Raw genomic sequence first — 20911 nt, 5'->3', positions numbered from 1 at the left:
TAACAGCAAAGCTTAGAACTCAGCACCAAAACCTCAGAGCTTATCTCTGCTAGACTTTATAAGAAAGTCATTAGAATCACTGCAGGGTTCCATAGCTGATTCCCTTTGGCATCCCTGCTACTTCAATCATAACATCCCAACTTACCTGATATCACTGGATTTACCGAGGACCAAAGGACTTTGATATATTTGGTAGCTTTGTTTGAAATATTTGTCTAATTCCATTCATTTTCAGATCACCTTGTCTTAAATGCTGATTAGTTACACTGATGTGAAACAAAAGAGCCCTCGTACAGAGCAAGAATACACAAGCTTTCAAGGTTGAAATAAAGCTTTTAGATTCTTCATGTTCGTTGCTGAATTATTCATATCAGCTACATCGCTCTGTGAATAGTAATATATAGGCAGTTGCAGGTGCTACGAGCGCGGCATTCTAAAATAGCCAACAAACACAGCACCAAAGGGCCCAAAGCGCCACCCATAGACTTGCTTTGAAATGACCAGCAAGTTGTTGTGCCATTGCTTGTCTGCCAATAGTTGCCAGGAAACTTGACAATATTGAAGTACAATTTATATATTACCTCATTATCATGATAAAATCTGAGAGAATTTGCAATTGATCTTCATTTTTTATTTTTTCTAGTTTTTCAGTTATTTGGCTTTTTGTTCAACAGCTCTCCAGTTTGGTATTTGAGTAGCTATCTGGTTTCTAGGGTTTTATTTACTATAGCAACCAGGCAGTGGTTTCAATGAGAAAGGGGGATATGAAAAAAAACGTGAGTTACTATATTTATTAAAAAATCTGAATAAAAAAAGCAATTGAATAAAAGCGTTAAAAAAAATTAAATACCTTGATTTTGTTGCGAAACTCAAAAAAAAATGAAAAATTCAAATTGAATAGTTGGAGGGATTCTGTCATGATTTTTATGGTGTAGTTTTTAGTACAGTTATAGGACCCCTTATCCAGAATGCTTGGGACCAAGGGTATTCCGGATATGGGGTCTTTCTGTAATTTGGATCTCCATACCTTAAGGGGCACATTTATTAAAGTATGACAGATACAAAGTACTAAAAATTCATATTTGGTCATACTGTGCGTATTTTCTGTGACTTTTTTGTACATTTGCGCAACTTTTCCGTACTTTGCAACAAAATCATATTGTCGCACCGAGTACGAAAGTTTTAGATTCATTCAAGCTTCGGTATTGTGACTTTCCTTGGGCCAGGTTGGAGCTGCAGAGTGCCATTGAGCCCTATGGGAGACTTTCCTTGGGCCAGGTTGGAGCTGCAGAGTGCCATTGAGCCCTATGGGAGACTTTCCTTGGGCCAGGTTGGAGCTGCAGAGTGCCATTGAGCCCTATGGGAGGCTTTCCTTGGGCCAGGTTGGAGCTGCAGAGTGCCATTGAGCCCTATGGGAGACTTTCCTTGGGCCAGGTTGGAGCTGCAGAGTGCCATTGAGCCCTATGGGAGACTTTCCTTGGGCCAGGTTGGAGCTGCAGAGTGCCATTGAGCCCTATGGGAGACTTTCCTTGGGTCGGGTTGGAGCTGCAGAGTGCCATTGAGCCCTATGGGAGGCTTTCCTTGGGCCAGGATGGAGCTGCAGAGTACCATTGAGCCCTATGGGAGACTTTCCTTGGGCCAGGATGGAGCTGCAGAGTACCATTGAGCCCTATGGGAGACTTTCCTTGGGCCGGGTTGGAGCTGCAGAGTGCCATTGAGCCCTATGGGAGACTTTCCTTGGGCCGGGTTGGAGCTGCAGAGTGCCATTGAGCCCTATGGGAGACTTTCCTTGGGCCAGGTTGGAGCTGCAGAGTGCCATTGAGCCCTATGGGAGACTTTCCTTGGGCCAGGTTGGAGCTGCAGAGTGCCATTGAGCCCTATGGGAGACTTTCCTTGGGCCAGGTTGGAGCTGCAGAGTGCCATTGAGCCCTATGGGAGACTTTCCTTGGGCCGGGTTGGAGCTGCAGAGTGCCATTGAGCCCTATGGGAGGCTTCCGAAATTGTGCACAGAAAGTCAGAAAGGTTTTCCCGCCGTTTACGATTGTTTGGATACGAAAATTTTGTGACTTTCGGATGGCCAATACGTTATTATCGTGACTATTACGATTTTTTCGTAAGCATTTTTGTGATATTTGCAATCATCAGAAAGTATCGTATCTAATCCGAATTTTTCCCATTTTGGGATTTAAACTCGTACTTTGATGAATGTGCCCTTAAGTCTACTAAAAAATCAATAAAACATTAATTAAACCCAATAGGATTGTTTTGCCTCCAATAAGGATTAATTATATCTTAGTTGGGATCACTTACAAGGTACTGTTTTATTATTACAGAGACAAAGGAAATCAATTTTTAAATTCTGAATTATTTGATAAAAATGGAGTCTATGGGAGACAGGCTTTCCGTAATTCGGAGCTTTCTGGATAACAGGTTTCCGGATAAGGGATCCCATACCTGTACCATATTACACTGTACACATTGCAAATAATTAACTCAATATTTCACAATTTTATTGTTGAACCAACAAATGTATTTTTTTAGCTGTAATATTGGTGTGTAGGCGCCATCTGAATGCATTGTGCCTGAGTCTGTGCTTTCACATTAGAACTGCTTGCAGATGAACTACTGTTTCTTGTACTCACTGTAACTTGGCTGAACCGAATGTGAATTTTGATTAATGGATGCTGTTCTCATATCTGCTGATCGGCTGCTGGGCAGGAAAGGGAGGGAGGTAATATGACTCCAAATTGCAGTGCAGCAGTAAAGTGTGACTGAAGTTTATCAGAGCACAAGTCACATGACTGAGGGCACCTTGGAAATTAAAAATATGGCTAGTCCCATGTCAAATTTCAAAATTAAATATAAAAAAATCTGTTTGTGCTTTTCTAAAACAGATTTCAGTGCAGGATTCTGCTGGAGAAGCTCTATTAACTGATGTGTCCTATAAAAACATGTTTTCCCATGACAGAATCCCTTTAAAATGTTGCCTATGACAGTTCCAATTGACTTCTACATAACCTCACAAGCTTTTAAATGCTGAAGTTTTACATTGGCATTTTTTGGGTTTTTTTTTTTTAATAAATATTGCAAATTTGTGTTTTTGTAACCATTATTCAAATTCATGAATCACAGGAAAAAAATGATAAATAACACCCTTAGGGGCACAGTTACTAATCCACGAACGTCCAAAAGCGCCCGAATGCGTTTTTTTCGTAATGATCGGTATTTTTGTGATTTTTTGCCGTCGCCGTCGCAATGTTTTCGGATTTTGCACGACTTTTTAGTTGCCGTTACGACTTTATCGTATATTTTCTGCGACTTTTTCGTCGCCGTCGTAAAAATTTCAGATTGGTTTTTCCGCCGTTTACAATTGCTCAATACAAAAAAATTGCGCCGCCGACGAAAAAGTCGCGCCAAATACGATAAAGTCGTGACACCGACGAAAAAGTCGTGCAAAATACGAAACAATCGCAACGGCGACGAAAAAGTCGCACAATTGTCGTTTCCAGTCCGATTTTTTCCCATTCGGGATTCGGATTCGAGGATTAGTAAATGTGCCCCTTAGAGTTGGCTATGTGGAATGGTCTTTCATTGTTTAACTGTAAAGCACATTCATGGATGGGTTACTAAATGTGGGGTGGTTTATGGAGCTACATGGCCTTTGCTTTCAGTGCAATGTGTTTAACTGTTTCCTGGCTGTATGGGAAGCTGATTGCTATGGCATATGGCACATTAATAGGTATAATTTGGCATGTGTCACTTCTTTAGTTTAGCTATTAGTCTGCATTGCGCAGTGTTTTTCATTGTTTAGCTGTATTTATGAAAGGGTGAGCAACTTTAATGTGAATGCAAATATAAATGTATGCTTGTTAAATTGCAGATAGGAACCATGAAGATGAATGAATATTTTATGACCAGCTAAACATCAGAAAAGAGGAGATATGTGACATGAAAATTCCACTGTCTCAGTTAGAAGCAGCAGTAAGCTGCAGGTATTAGTAGATAAGCCTTTATATTATTAAACAACTGAAGAAGCTGCCCAATATATGGTATGACATAGATGAACAAGCTGTCAGCACAGGCGCTGACTTTTAACTATTCCAGTTCCTGCTTATTTTTATATCTCATGTGCCAGAAGAAGTTTTTTTTGTAATACATTTTGTGCTCTTTCTCTTTACAGGGATTTCCATGAGGAAACTTTTTGTTTATCAGGACATCCTAAGCTTTTTAAAATGACCTGAATGTTTGTGTAATTCCACTTCTGGGATGCCACTTAATGCCACAATAAAATAAATATATATATATATATACTACAAACAAAGAACAACACTACAGAGACTTCATGTGAAAAAACAAAACGTATATTTAAAACAGCATGAATATCCAATGTAACATTTCGGACTCCCAGTGTGGACCAAAACGTTACATTGGCTAACATTATAATAAATTAAAACATTTCATATTTTTTATAATATAGGGAAATATATAACAAACATATTTTATTATATATGTGAAGATGCAAGAGATTTCACAATCCACATAATATAGTATATATTATATATCAGCAGTAAATGGTTAAAACAAAACTGGACCTTTCTGAAGACACAGTGGGACCATAACTATGTACGTATACAGCATATAGAGACAGCAGCATGCCAAAGGCAGTGTGGTAAATTCAATCTCTATAGACATAGGTAGAGATGTAGCGAACTGTTCGCCGGAGAACTAGTTCGCACGAAAATCGGGTGTTCGCAAGTTCGCAAGTTCGCGAACTTTTAGCGATGTTCGCAATTTTGGGTTCGCCTTAGCTGGAGCCAAATTTTGACCTCTCACCCCAGAGCCAGCAGATACATGGCAGCCAATCAGGCAGCTCTCCCTCCTGGACCATCCCCGGACCACTCCCTTCCATATATAAACTGAAGCCCAGCAACCATTTTACATTCTGCCTGTGTGTGCTTGAAGAGTTAGCATAGGGAGAGAGCTGTGCAGGGGTTTGAGGGACAGTTTAGGTAGCTTTGCTGACTAGTAATCTACTTTCTACTGCTATGTATGTAACTGCTGTGGGCAGCTGTCCTGCTGATCTCATCTGCTGTAACCCAATAGTCCTTGTAAGGACTGCTTTTATTTTCTGATTACTGTTACTTTTCTTTTCATTGTGTACTGCAGCTCCGTCTGTGTGTGTTGGAGACAGGTGTGCTGCTCATAGTAGTGCACTAAGCACCAACCACACATTCACATCATTTTTTTTATTTGTGTTTTTTTACTTTTTTACTGTAATTTATAGAGCTGAGTGCTATTAGTCTAGCTGTGTTGGGGACTGGTGTGCTGCTCCTAGTAGTTCACCCCCAGCACCAACCAGAGATCACTTTTTTTTTTATTATTAATTTTTTTAATTTTTTTTATTTAACTTACTGTTCTTTAACGTGTCTAGTGCTGTTTGCTGTTATTCATAGTAGTGCACCAAACACGTTACACATAGTAGTGACATTGCATTGCAATAAAATCACCTGAGCGATGTTTTTCCACCAGCAATAATATATTCCGTATCCACTACTGCGGCGTTTTGTCTTTGCGTGTGAACCGGCTGTAACCTTTACACGACTTGATTGGCATGTAGACGCCAGACGTTTAAAAGCAGTTTATTACACAAGTTTAGAAATGTAGTGTGATTTCTGCCCTTTACAGCACAAAACGCAACACTGTGTCAACAACGTATTTTTCAGAGAAATTTTTGCCCTTGATCCCCCTCCTGCATGCCACTGTCCAGGTCGTGGCACCCTTTAAACAACTTTAAAATCAGTTTTCTGACCAGAAATGGCTTTTCTAGTTTTTAAAGTTCGCCTTCTAATTGAAGACTATGGGGTTCGCAAAGTTCGCAAAAGTTCGCACTTTTTGGCAGAACTTTGCGAACGGGTTCGCAAACTTTTTTTGTGAGGTTCGCTACATCCCTAGACATAGGTCCAAGAGTTGTGTGGGTGGCCAAACTGGACCAGATCCATTGTTTGAGGATGCCAAAAACAGACCAGGGCCCACATTACCCGCACATACTGTTGCTGGCCAAATTGGGCTAATATGATCATTGACCCTTGGCACAATGATTTGATTATACAGTGGGGCATACTGTAACTCATCAGAAAAGGATTGCATCAATGCATCAGTGCGCTCCTCGGCTAAAGGTTTTTTTATAAACCCATCTGATTGATGTATGCCCAAATCATAGATAAATATCTGTCTTGCAGGCCGATTAGTGGGCACCATACATGGACCAATAAGCTCCTCACTCAGAGGGACTATGTCAGCAGATTTTATCAACCCATGTATGGTCACATTAAGGGGCAAATTTATTATTATTGGCAACAAAATGCACCACACATTGCAAACCTTTGGAGTGTAAAAAACAACGTAATTTTTACACTAATTTTCTTCCACTGAATGTTATGGAAAATAACTTCAGAAAATCTGGCATTTGGACATGAGCTTCATTTATTTTACACAGCCTTAGGTATACATTGCCCATAACCACCTGGCCCCTGGGCAGTAGGGATGTGATGCACCCGAGCCCAACCTGCCCCCTCCCATATACATATATATATACACACACTATATAATGTAAGTATTTCCTACATTTTAGCAGTTATTATACATAATTTATTCTATTTTTTCAAGAAATAGTTAAAAATATACTTTGCCCTGTTTAATAGTTGATGTTTTTGTTTTACAGGTCACATGCAGCAATATTTAGATTAGGCTAATGCAAATGAGTATTTTTTTCAGAGCAATTATGTGAATCACTCACTGCAGAGTTAAAAGATTGTTTAATGAGTCTTTTAAATCTCCCTTATCAGAAAATGTCCTCCTTTGCCCATGAATTAACCTTAGAGTCAACAGGCATTTTACTAATTTGAATAGAAAATAAAATTATTTTGCCAATTTACTCCATATAAACCTATACAAGAGAGTGAATACTTAACTTTCTTCTTTATATGATTAAGTTAAGTTAATATGATTAAGTTATATTTCCCAAAAAATGTAAGGATTCTTTTTAGTCTGGTGATTGTAGTTAGAACAAAAATGTCTGACCCTTGTTAAATTTCTGCTAATTCACTTTACAAATCCCTCTAGTTATTATATGTATATTTTTTAATGCTATAGCTGTGCCTGATTCGAGTTGCAACCTTTTCCCACTTAGCAAACAGCTGAAGGGGACATAGGCATGAATAGTGGGATATAGAGTTGGAATTGAAGTCTTTAGGTTTATGTTTAATATCTGAGATGTACAGAGAGACTGATGTGGAAAGTTTTTAGAGCTGATCTTCTTGCTTTCTCAAACCTCAACTTCCCAAGACCATAATCTGTAAGGATTTTGGCCACAATCAACCAATGTCCACCCAATCACCTATTGCATCCCGACTGTTGCCATCAGGGCACATCAACGCCACTTTATGCCCCAGCCATGCTCCTTGAATGCCTCCAAATGAATCTGTCAAATCTGTCCTGAAGAATCCCGAGTAGAACTTGTTCTACGAACTGTAAATATGCTGGTGGTCGAGAAGAAAAAATACAATTAAGAAAACTCAAGTTTTTTAAATATTTTTTTTTCTGGCCTTAAAAATCTAGTTTTCCTAACAGAAACCTGGTCTAGGGGAAAATATGTGAGCTCAAGGGGAATACAGGAATCTGAGTGAATATAGAAAGGTAATAAAATACTAGAAATGGGCAACAGGTCATGAAAGACCATTAGTTTTAATAAAAAATTATATGGGTGCCATGTCATTTTTAGGAATCAATGGTTGTGGATAAAATTTAGGGAAAAGGACTTCTTGCATTTAGTGCGGTATTTTTTGGGGGGTCATTTTAAGGGACTACATCCACAGAACACCTTGCGACAGTATGAAGGGCCCCATGCAGCTATCTTTCACAACTGAGTTTTTCTTTTCATTAAATATGCTAGTGGGTGAGTATAAAAAATGCAATTGTGAAAAACCCTGAATTAATTTTTATTAAATATTTTTTTTCACAAATTGAAAAATGAGTATATCAGTCTCTACAACTGACCAAAGCACTGACTTACAGTCATAGGTGCTAAATTATACAAGTGCAGTTGCCAATCAATTAGCAACAAGTTTGAAACAGTTACTACAAGTTAGAAAATGAAAGTAATGGCCTGATTGGTTGCTATTGTCAACTACACTTGTGCAAGTTAGCCCCTGTGCTAGTAAATGAGCTCTCAAGTGCCAAATGTCATAATATGAGTTTAAAGGGGAACAAACAAAACTGAGGCTTTTTGAAAAGTAAACGTAATTTCAAGCAACTTTGCAATATATATCAGTTAAAAAATAGTCTTTTCATAATTTTTGATGTAATAATATGATTCGGAACAGTTACCCAAGCCTGGCCCCCTGTTCTCCTGCTGATCTGGCTGACTACTGCCCTCAGCCTGCCTTCTGCCTGCATCCTCCAAATCCCACAATGCTCTCTTAGTTGCCCCAGCATGCCACCCTTTGCTATGGCCATAAGACTAGTTTTCAGTGGCTTTTTTAGTTTAGTTTTTAATTTTTGTTGCATTTGATGTTAAAAAAAAAAAGTTAGAGTTTGTCCGAAGTTTTTCCTAGAGTAATATATAATACTTACAGTCCTGAGCACATTGCCTGCAGCATCTTTATTTCATTATGTACAGCAACAGCTGCTTGTTCTTTCCTTCTTATCCCAACATGTTATGTGTGCTTGTATATAGGTGTCAGTTCTAGCTACAAGTTTTGGAGTGCTTGGCACTTTATTAGGGTAGTAACCAATTAAACTTCTGAACTTGTTCCACAGTGGGATATCATCGTATCTGAGAGATCCTCAACTGTGGATAGTCTTTCCTCCTGAGGAGACATTTCACAGCAGGAAAACTCTCGCTTATGTTCTTTTATTTTATTCCACTAATGCTATCTCTACCATGTTCTCTCCAGAATTAGATTTACGTGACACTGTAAGCCGAAAAGAAAAAGTCAAAATCTTGACTTTTTTTTATAATAGGCTGTCTGAAGCCGTCAGAAGAACTTTCTCAAGTAAAATTCCAATTTGACAGCAACATTTAAAGGTTAGAAAGTACATAAAGGGTTAATTGGATAACCCAGTTCTTTTAGGAACATGTCATAAGCTCACAAGGTTACAAAGCACATATAGGGTTAACTGGCAACTATGTAACTGGTATGTTTCATTATAATTTATCCCCGTCTATGACATTTTCTGAAGCTTTGTAGCTAACAGTAGACGAATTTAATGTCTGAATAGGATCAACAACCCTTCATAGTCATGTCTTCAATTAATCCTCTCTTAAAGGTCATTTTTTGAGACTGTATGGAGAATATCTTTTACAAATTACCCAAATGGTATTATACTGTATCCTTATTCAGTGTGATTATTAATCACTGGGATTTGGCAGCTCTAAAGTATACTACTCTAATAGGGCAAGTTATATTTAAGGGCTGAAAAATATATATGAATAAATAAACACTTGAGAGAAGTTATTGGTGCCTATTGAGTGTGGTTTGCTGGCATGATAAGCTTGTTGTACTAGGTTTTGGACTACAGTTAGCCCAGCATTTCAGAGGTTCAAGCCGCGGAATGGGCAGTTGCTAGGAAATGTGACATTTAGAGAAAAACACCTGTATATTAATAATTATTCATACATTCAATTTATGAATAATGTTCATGTATGTTTAATTCATATCTTAAATATTATAGAAGAAAAGTTAACAAAGATAGTGCAAAAGTGAATGAATACCTCGGGCTATTACAGGTATGGGACCTGTTATACAAAATGCGCAGGTTTTTCTGGATAAGAGATCTTTCTGTAATTTGGATCACCATCCCCTAAGTCTTCTAAAAAAGCATGTTAAGATTAAATAAACCCAATAGAATTGCTTTGCTTTCGGTGAGGATTCATTATATCTCAGTTAAGATCAAGTACAGGGTACTGTTTTATTATTACAGAGGAAAGGGAAATCATTTTTAAAAATTTTAATTATTTGATTAAAATGGGATCCATGGGAGATAGCCCTCCTTTATATCTCAGCTTTCTGGATAAAGGGTTTCCAGATAACAGATCCCATACCTGTACTGAAGGCTTTGCCTGAAAACACGTAGTTAGTTACATTTCAAGGTGTTAAGTAGATTAAGATGGTGAGGAATAACCAGAATTGTTGTAGGATATCTCATGTTCCATATCTGTGTTGTAGCTGCATAGAAATCACACATTGCTGCCATAAACTGTTGTTCTCTAAAGACCTTTTGTACCTTTAGCAGCTATATAGACTTACTTAATCACAAAATTCACTTGTTTTGCTTTTTATTTGAGAAATATGATTTCATCTGTTTATCTTGTGCTAAGAAACTTCTCTGAAGTGATTTTGCTCTTTAGAGTTGGGTTGGGCAGTTGACAGGTGCTAAAAAGGCACTACCAACAACTACAAACACTAAAGGTGCCCAGAGATGTGCCCATACATTTCCTTTAGACCGATTCGGCAGCTTATCTGCCCATGTATGGGCACCACAGACGGACCTCCCTGACCAACATCTGATCTGAAATTGGGAAAATCCTGATCGGGCAGGTTTGATTTTTCCGATCGGAGAATGAATCGGTTTTTTGATGCAGTTCCTAATGCGACAGCACCTATGCCTGACGTTTTTAATTTGATTGAATTAGCCCAATATAGCCTACCCGTAGGTGGGCATATCAGGAGAAGATCTTACACTGTATGGCCACCTTTAGGCCATGTACACTAAACATAATAAACTGAAGATGACTTGAGTGGGGAAAATGCAGTAGATATGCTGGGTAAATAATTGCACAATATACCTGTATTAGAGTCAATAAATTACCTGAATTATGCAGGAGCCCTGTAGTAGATATGGAGAGGAATTATTAAACTGAAACAGACTTTAAAAACAGTTGGTTACAAATGGGCCAATAAGTTCTTTAGTATAAAATAAATATAGGAAAGGTTTTCTTCATACAAAACATATTTACCAGCTTTTTGCTATACAAATGGCTGCAGTCTGGGTATAGGGAATAACAAATCTAAAGACAGGAATATGAAACAGCACAATATAATAAATGTGCAAATTAGTTGTTCTTCCCCTTCAAAATCTCCTGCTGTGAATTTAAATTATGATTTTTCAAAAATCTAATTTCATTATTTAACAATGAAAAACGGTTCTTTGCCTTTCAAAATTATAAATATAATAAGTCAAACCTATTTTTACTGTTGGCAGATTTTTACCTTTCCATTTCCAAGAATATACATTTAGCAGTGTGGGGGATTAAATTATTAAAGTAGCATACAATGCAATGGGATACGTGTTTGTTGAACTGGATTCATGATGTCTGGATTCTCTTCCCCACACCAGATCAGAAATACAGAAGGCTTTATTTACTAACATAGATGCTAAACTGAACCAGTGCAGTTATTTGCTCTGATATTCTATATATAATATATACTCTAACTAGTAGTACCCGGATATAATAAATATCTGTTTGGTTGCTATAGCTAACTGCAGTTTAGCACATATGTTAGCAAGAAAGCTTTGTAGTTCATTAGCTGTAAGGCATTTCTACGTATGTACTTGAAATTGTTTGCCAAAATTTGGAAGCGAAGATTGTGTAAATGTTGTATATTAAAAGAGATAAAGATCCACAGAGGAGAGTCTCTGTTAAGGTGGAGGTCATTCTGTTACGACCCTATTTAGAATATGTAATGGAGGTTTGGTTTTCAGCACTCTTAGAGCCATTACAATACAAAAAGGCCAGAGAAGAGTGACTTAGGCTGACATAGGATACTTATATAGATACATAGTTAAGTTGGGTTGGCAAAAGACCAAAGTCCATCAAATTCTGCCTCTTCAAACTAACCACAGTGCACATATATACATACACACTCATACCCACCTATCTATACACTAATATATATACTATATATACCAATGCCTATATTAACTGCAGATCTTAAAATCACAGTAGCCTTGGTTATTATGTTTGTCGAAGAAACCATCCAAGCTGCTTTTAAAGGACAAGGAAAGGTTAATATAAATTAAAAGTAAGTCTAAAGGCATTCTTTTAAAGTACTTACTGCATATCTAAATTCCCAGATCCCTGCTTGCTTCTCTGAGATATGGTGCTGGCAGCCTACAGCAGTGTGAAGCCTACAGTGACATCACTGAAATCTCTCTCCCCTTCCTGTAGGTGCCAGCGGCAGCCTTCCTATTCTCTGAGCATGTGTGTAACTTGATCCTGTCTCCTGTTCTGAGCTACACATGCCCACCAGCCAATCAGAAGCTGATCTGGCAGAGGGGAGGGGGGGAGGGAATGAAACACATGTGCAGTATGAAGCAAGGAGGGAAAGGAAGGGAGAATACCTTTTTAGAGATGGCTGCCTGTTCTAGAAAATGTGAAATAAGTGTGACTGAGTAAATATATGATTAGGTGAGCCAAAAGTGTGGAGTTTTTACTAAACAATAGGAGGACTATTGGGCAGTATGCTTTTTACATTTTGACTTTCATTCTCCTTTAATAGCATTAACAGAATCTGCCATTACCACATCACTAGGAAGGGCATTCCATAACCTCACTGCCCTCACCGTGAAGAACCACCTACGCTGCTTCAAATGTTCATCTCATACATAGACTCCATTTTAATAAAAAAATTACATTTTTAAACATTTTCCTCTGTAATACTGAAACAGTACCTTGTCGCACTGATTTTTAAAGCTTCTTCCATTAAAATTCCTTCTGTTACGTTTGTTTCCCCCAGTGTGTATGTTTAGGAATCATGAAACTCTTATTAAGAACAGTTTTAAAATAATTGAGTATCCTGAGCTTTCAAACCCACAGTGATTCAGTCTAGATACCTTCATTTGCTGTAATTGTTACATAGTTACATAGTTACATAGTTACATAGGGTTGAAAAAAGACCAGTGTCCATCAAGTTCAACCCATCCAAGTAAACCCAGCACACCCAACCCACACCTACCAAACTATACACTCACATACATAAACTATAAATACAACCACTAGTACTAACTGTAGATATTAGTATCACAATAGCCTTGGATATTCTGATTGATCAAGAACTCATCCAGGCCCCTCTTAAAGGCATTAACAGAATCTGCCATTACCACATCACTAGGAAGGGCATTCCACAACCTCACTGCCCTCAGCGTGAAAAACCACCTACGCTGCTTCAAATGGAAGCTCCGTTCCTCTAATCTAAAGGGGTGACCTCTGGTGCATTGATTGTTTTTATGGGAAAAAAGAACATCCCCCAACTGCCTATAATCCCCTCTAATGTACTTGTACAGAGTAATCATGTCCCCTCGCAAGCGCCTCTTTTCCAGAGAAAACAACCTCAACCTCGACAGTCTCACCTCATAGTTTAAATCTTCCTTTACCAGTTTAGTTGCACGTCTCTGCACTTTCTCCAGCTCATTAATATCCTTCTTAAGGACTTGAGCCCAAAACTGCACTGCATACTCAAGGTGAGGCCTTACCAGGGACCTATAAAGGGGCAAAATTATGTTCTCATCCCTTGAGTCAATGCCCTTTTTTATACAAGACAGCACTTTATTTGCTTTAGTAGCCACAGAATGACACTGCCTGGCATTAGACAACTTGTTATCAACAAAAAACCCTAGATCCTTCTCCATTAAGGATACCCCCAACACACTACCATTCAGATAGTTTGCGTTTATATTATTTCTACCAAAGTGCGTAACTTTGCACTTATCAACATTGAACCTCATTTTCCAGTTTGCTGCCCAGTGTTCTCTGAGAGACAATAGTAAGTATGGCAAGGACAAATTAAGATGTTGTTCTAATTATCCATTTCTTTATTTTGACACTATATTTAATTTTGTGGTAAAAACAATTGTATTGTATTTGTATTTTAACAATGATATTAAAATCAGTGATGAGCAAATTTGTCCCGAAACTGTAGGAAAATTTCCAGAATTGCAAAAATGTTTAAAATGGATTGAAGTCAATGGGTGCAACTTTTTCTGTGTAGAATACATTGGAGTCTACTTTTTTACAGCAACAATATGTGCTGATGGCAAAATGCAGATTTTAGCTGCAAATCCATACCCGGCGAAAAATGTTGTGTATCACTATGACTTATGTAACTGCAAGCTAAGGGCCAGAACTAGGAGACAAGTGCCTAGAGCACAGTGGTGGGGGGCATTAGTGATTTACTTCTTCTGTAGTCTAGCCCTATTTCAAGCCCTTGTTCTCGCATTTATTGTATCTCTATCCCTGATTCTTGTCAATGCATGTGTGCTTGTTTGTGCATACGTGTTGTGGGGGAAGGGGGGCTGGTTAGTCTAGGGTGCCCGGCTGGCCTGGCTGGCACTGTGCAGGCTAGTAAAAATATTATAAAGATTCCACAAAATAAAGAGAAGAGCCCAGGCATGCTAGTCTTAAGGAACATGACCTTTGGTTACACAGTGTTTTGTCACTTGAGGCAGTTTAGTCAGCACATATTGTAGTGGCAAAACCCTACCATCAAACTTTAAAAACCCTAAGCACCACCTACTGCCTGTAATGAGAATGAGGCATCTCCGTGTGCAGCGGCTAGCTGAGAAATGATACGTTAACCTGATTATAATTGCTTAAAAAACCCAACTTGCAATATTTAACAATCAAAAAACAATGAGGCTTGAAATAGGGTTACACATGAAGGAACCATGAATAGAATAGGTCTACCTTCTGGCACAGCAATGGCCAGAGTTTATAACTGTTTATATTGAAAAAGTCATTCTCTCTGCTGCCCCATTTTTTTGGGTGACAGAATTTGTTTGATATCTATTCGATGTAGCTCATGGACCTGGTGACTAGTTTCCTGCTGCTCAGGATGCTCAGCTTCTTTGATGATGGTGCCTTGAGCAACAAAACATGGTTTAATAAAATAAATGACCCTTAGGATTGTTTTCCTTCCAGTAAGGATCAAGTACAAGTCTATGAAGATTTTCATTCATCCAGGTCATGGTATATCTAGTATAAATAAATCTAAAGCAACTGGACTTGTTTGGTAATCATTGAAGACATTTCATTACTCATCCGAGCAGCTTCTTCAGTTCAACTGACTGGTATGGGAAGTCCTCAGCACATATACTCTTCCACTAATCCAATCACAAATAAACCATCCCTTAACAGAGGCGGGGGACTTCAACACCATCTGTCTGCTACATACAATGCTGTTCTAACATCTGTACCCCGGCAGTTTCAAAACTCTTCACACATCCATTCATGCAACTCTAACAAGTTACACCTGTTTTGAAGAGTTGCATGATACTTTGGTAATCCTTTCAAAGTAACTCCACAGCATTCACACCTCTGTGTGTTTCAGATGTCACCTTTCTGAAGAGTTACAAAGTGCCATCGTGATTGGATTAGTGGAAGAGTATATATGCTGAGGACTTCCCATACCAGTCAGTTGAACTGAAGAAGCTGCTCGGATGAGTAGTGAAACGTCTTCAATGATTACCAAACAAGTCCAGTTGCTTTAAATTTATTTATACTAGATAGATCAAGTACAAGGTACTGTCTTATTATTACAGAGCAAAAGGGAATCATTTTTCAAAATTTAAATTATTTGATTAAAATGGAGCCTATGGGATTTTGCCTTTCTGTATAACAGGTTTCCAGATAATGGATCCTGTACATGTAGTGAGTATTTAATTTTGACTTTTTTTGTGATAGCCAATAGGGGGACAATGTGCCATTATTGGCAGAAAATTGAATTATAATAAAACCACCTCAATCTGCTATAAAATGTAAAAAAAATATAAAATTAGTAATTATGACTGGCTTGCTTTATGCTGCTGCCACTGACTGTATGCACAGCATTGTGATAGTTATTGGGTTATATTGGGTATTTGTTTTTATATTAAAATTGCTGGAAAATAAAGAAAAAGAGAAGTCGAGGAAGAATTAGGAGAAGAGAAGAACAGGGTAAAACAGAGGAGGCATTAATGGCGTGGAGGCTATGCTAAAGGGATCCCATTGTTACTGATTTTGAAATCATATGCAAGGGGTTATTTTAGCATGGAAAACATTTTTTATTAAGTTCACAATTAACTAGAGAGTGGATTAATACTTAATATTACATGATATTGTTTCATGATAAAAATGTGTTGTTTAGAGGTCATCATAACTGGGGGTGATACACACAATCAAAGGCCTTTTCATCAGTGTAAGTGTTTGGTTTGGTATTTTGAAAAGAGTTACATTGAACCTGTCATTATACTTGCAGTGTCATTATACTTATCAATACCATCCATCAAGTTTAACCCCTCCAACCTATCTATACACTCATATACATAAACTATACTAAAATCTGTTTAGTATTATAGTAGGCCTGGATATTATGCTTGTCCAAGAATTCATACAAGCCACTCTTAAAGGAACAGTTCAGGGTACAAATGAAACTGGGTAAAATAGATATACAGTATGCAAGTAAATAGTATTTAGAATCCATGTGTGTATTTACAAAAACAGGGCTTATAAGTTTCAAAATTATGATCTTAAAATTGACAAGCCACCATACCTCGTCAAGGTAAACCCCATATGGGGGTTCTAACTATTTACCTCTGGTTAAATATCCTCTGACCAGGGAACTGGTTTTATTCACAGGGTTTAGCCCTCCCCCACCATTAGTTTATAGGAGAGAGATTGCTAGACCAACACCAAGGCCTAAGACCACCAATTGGTTTGGCCATTCTTCCTTCAGAATAACTCTGCTAAAGTATAAAATTACACAAAGGGGGGTTGTGGGAGCACTCCTAGACTAAGTAAAATATATAAGTACAATGACTCGGATCTGGCTGAGTGACCAATGCACATTCCCTGATCCCCTGGTTCACTAGTAATTTAGTATCTATGCATATTTAACAAAAACAGGGGTTTTTAGTTACAAAGTTATGACCATAAAATTGACAAACCTCCATACCACTGTCCTGGGGTATTATAAATGAAATTCTCCCTGTATTTATCCTGCTGTGTGCTCCTGTTTGCTAAAAACAGCTTCGGCTTCTTCCATCTTCTCTTTGTTATGGTCCAGGAAGCGCATGGAAGTGCCATGTCATAATGTTGTGAATCCTCCAAACGCCCATAAAATATAGACACATATATCAGAAACATATTTTATGCACAAAAATACATACGGATTTGGAAAGTCCCATGTCTCCGAAAAAATGTCAATACCAAATTTGTATAGTTTTATAGAAATGTTATGGGTCAAAAACTCCCAGCACTACAATACCAAATTGTCAAAGCACCTCTCCAGAAATCAGTGTTCTTTAGATTAATGGGCAAACATTTCACTAACAAACCATACATTTTTGAAAGAATACATTCTGCAATCCATTCCTCAAGTTAGTGGTTTTTATAACAATTTCTGAAATTTTTTTAAAATCAGCATCTTCTCTCCCATGGGTCATAAAGCACCCAATCACCAGGGGTCGGCATGCTGTATCACAGCTAAATAGCTTGATGTCTAAGCACCAGTAGTAGCAAGAAGAAGGCCTATATAGGTCCACAATGGCTACATTACTGGCATTTGGCCTTAACAATCTTGGAAGTGGAAATTAGGAAATTGAGATAGAAATGAATATTCCTAACGCAAAGGATATTAATATGGAAAGTAAGAACAATAGCGAGTGCTGTAAAAAAAAAGTAGCCAACCAATAGGTTTTTAAAGAAATGAAGAGCGACCCATAGTTAGTACTGGGCCATGTGTGCCATAGTCCTATGACCAGTAACTCATAAAAATAAACCAGATATTTTCTTTCAGTATTCTTAGCTAGTGATGGGTGAAATAATTCGCCAGGCATGAATTTGCTTTGAATTTCCACGTTTCGCAATTGGCGGATTGTTTAGCGAGATGGGCGACAAAATTTAGCGTGGAAAAATTCACGGTACAACAAAAATTGTCACCCACATAAAAAATTATGCACGCCAGAAAAATTGTTGTGTGCATAGTTCTTTTGACGTGCGCAACAAAAAATGATGGATGCAAATTTTTTTTTGACGCGCGACATTTTCTCCAAATTTTTCAGCAAAACACGACAGATTCGTTCATCATTATTCTTAGCATATAACCAAGAATATTTAAATATTTGTATTATATCACATAAAGTGTTCAGCGATAAGGCTAAGTAAAATATACAAGTACAATGGAAGTGCAACTCATCTGGCCAAATTAGCTACAAGTATACACAAGAGAAGTGGATTGAGTACTATGCAAAATAAAATAAAAAATGTTTCTAATATATGTAGTTAATTAGGCAAAAATTTAATCTATGAAGGCTGGAGGGAGCAGATGTCTAACATAATAGCGAGAACACTACTTCCTCCTTGCAGCATTCTAACCTCTTAGTTAGTCAGCGGGGGGGGGCATGGGACATAACTATTCAGTAAGTTTGTGAGCACGCAGGTCAGATTCAAAATCAAACTAACTGAACAGTCATGTCCCATATGGCCCCACTCAAGTCACTGATTGGATACTGACTGCTAACAGCTAAAGACAGAGCTGTAAAGGAGGAAGTAGTGTTCTGGCTTTTACTTTAGACATCTATTCACTCCAGACTTTATGGAATACATTTTTCGCTAAGTGACTACAGTAGAACCCCGAATTTACATCCCTGGATTTAACGTTTTCCTGCCATTTACACCATTTTGTTGTGGTCCCACCAATTTGTATGCATTCCTATGGGCTCTCTTCCCGCACTTTGTATTTGTATTTCCTGCATTTTGCATTGTTTTTTAACATGCCTTGCCCTAGCAAATCGCTTCATTTTAATCTGAAAAAGGTGCTTACTTTAGGAAGCAAAGTTTCCCCATGTCTTGCGATCGCAGGCGCCATCTTGGGAAGGTCAGCGTCACCACTATCGCCTCATAATACACACTGCGCATGCGCACCTATCCGGGAGCTTACAAAATATTGCGAGATTTGCACAAGCATGGGGGGAATTTGTGACTGAGCAACAGAAACACCAGTCCTTCATTAAAGGTACAAGTTACAAGGTGCGGATTTTCTTTAAAATGGTACAGATTTTTGTTTTAGGAACAATACAGTGCGGAGATATGGATGTACATTTTGAAGTCAATGTTATGTGGTGTCTCTGTGTCAGTGTCATGTAGCAATGGGGTGTCAGTGCTGAATGCTCTTTGAATAGAAGGGGAGAAGGGTGCCTCTGTGTCAGTGTTATGTAGCAATGGGGTGTCAGTGCTGAATGCTCTTTGGGTAGAAGGGGGGAAGGGGTGTCTCTGTGTCAGTGTTATGTAGCAATGGGGTGTCAGTTCTGAATGCTCTTTGGGTAGAAGGGGAGAAGGGTGCCTCTGTGTCAGTGTTATGTAGCAATGGGGTGTCAGTGCTGAATGCTCTTTGAGTAGAAGGGGGGAAGGGGTGCCTCTATGTCAGTGTTATGTAGCAATGGGGTGTCAGTTCTGAATGCTCTTTGAGTAGAAGGGGGGAAGGGGTGCCTCTGTGTCAGTGTTATGTAGCAATGGGGTGTCAGTGCTGAATGCTCTTTGGGTAGAAGGGGGGAAGGGGTGCCTCTATGTCAGTGTTATGTAGCAATGGGGTGTCAGTGCTAAATGCTCTTTGGGTAGAAGGGGGGAAGGGGTGCCTCTATGTCAGTGTCATGTAGCAATGGGGTGTCAGTGCTGAATGCTCTTTGGGTAGAAGGGGGGAAGGGGTGCCTCTATGTCAGTGTCATGTAGCAATGGGGTGTCAGTGCTGAATGCTCTTTGGGTAGAAGGGGGGAAGGGGTGCCTCTGTGTCAGTGTCATGTAGCAATGGGGTGTCAGTGCTGAATGCTCTTTGGGTAGAAGGGGGGAAGGGGTGCCTCTATGTCAGTGTCATGTAGCAATGGGGTGTCAGTGCTGAATGCTCTTTGGGTAGAAGGGGGGAAGGGGTGCCTCTGTGTCAGTGTCATGTAGCAATGGGGTGTCAGTGCTGAATGCTCTTTGGGTAGAAGGGGGGAAGGGGTGCCTCTGTGTCAGTGTCATGTAGCAATGGGGTGTCAGTGCTGAATGCTCTTTGAGTAGAAGGGGGGAAGGGGTGCCTCTATGTCAGTGTTATGTAGCAATGGGGTGTCAGTGCTGAATGCTCTTTGGGTAGAAGGGGGGAAGGGGTGCCTCTATGTCAGTGCCATGTAGCAATGGGGTGTCAGTTGCAAATAAAAAATGGTTCCTGTAGTTATTTCCTTTAAATAGCTTACATTTATGTGTCTTTAACACTTTTCCCTGATTTTTTTTTTCCATGGTCCCCTGAAAAACGTAAAATGGGGGTTCTACAGTATATTGAAAACATTTTTTATTTTGTGCAGTCTATCTATTTTAACCAATTTAATTTTTACATTGAACTGCTCCTTTAAAGGCATTAATAAAATTTGCCATTGCAACATCATCTGGCAAAGCATTTAACAACCTAACTGCAAAACACTACCTACACTGCTTTAAATTCAGTTCCTCAAGTCTACAGGGGTGGCCTCTGGTGCGTTGGTTGTTTTTTATGGGAATAAAGATCCCCTTCTATCTCTTTACTATGTTCCCTAATGTACTTGTAAATTAGGTTGTGAGTACAAATATATTTGTTTGTGTTTCTAAGATAAAACATTTCATACCAATTGTTCTTGTAGCAATATTTTGTAAGATGACAACATGGCAACCTTCTAGAAAACTGTGACTATAACTATGGAGTCGATTTGTAATTTACGTTTGAAATGGCTGATGTTGTGTGTTGACTATGATGAGCATGTGAGACCTTGGTGATAAAAGGTCAGAAATGTATCATTAAAGGCATATTGTCAGTTTTAAATCTGACAGAACTATGTGAATGTCATACATATATTTTGTGCTCATAAATCT

At 38.6% G+C, this 20911-nt stretch overlaps 1 protein-coding gene across 1 annotated transcript in view; it reads left to right on the top strand.

Annotated features, from left to right (window-relative positions):
* The window catches only part of syndig1 (synapse differentiation inducing 1), a gene marked incomplete at its 5' end in the record, with an annotated part of 173050 nt that overhangs the window by 50892 nt on the left and 101247 nt on the right, over positions 1–20911 (top strand).

The sequence above is a fragment of the Xenopus tropicalis genome, chromosome 5 (assembly GCF_000004195.4).
Source record: "Xenopus tropicalis strain Nigerian chromosome 5, UCB_Xtro_10.0, whole genome shotgun sequence".
NCBI classification, from domain to species: Eukaryota; Metazoa; Chordata; class Amphibia; order Anura; family Pipidae; genus Xenopus; species Xenopus tropicalis.
This window is presented reverse-complemented; position numbering and strand designations above follow the sequence as displayed.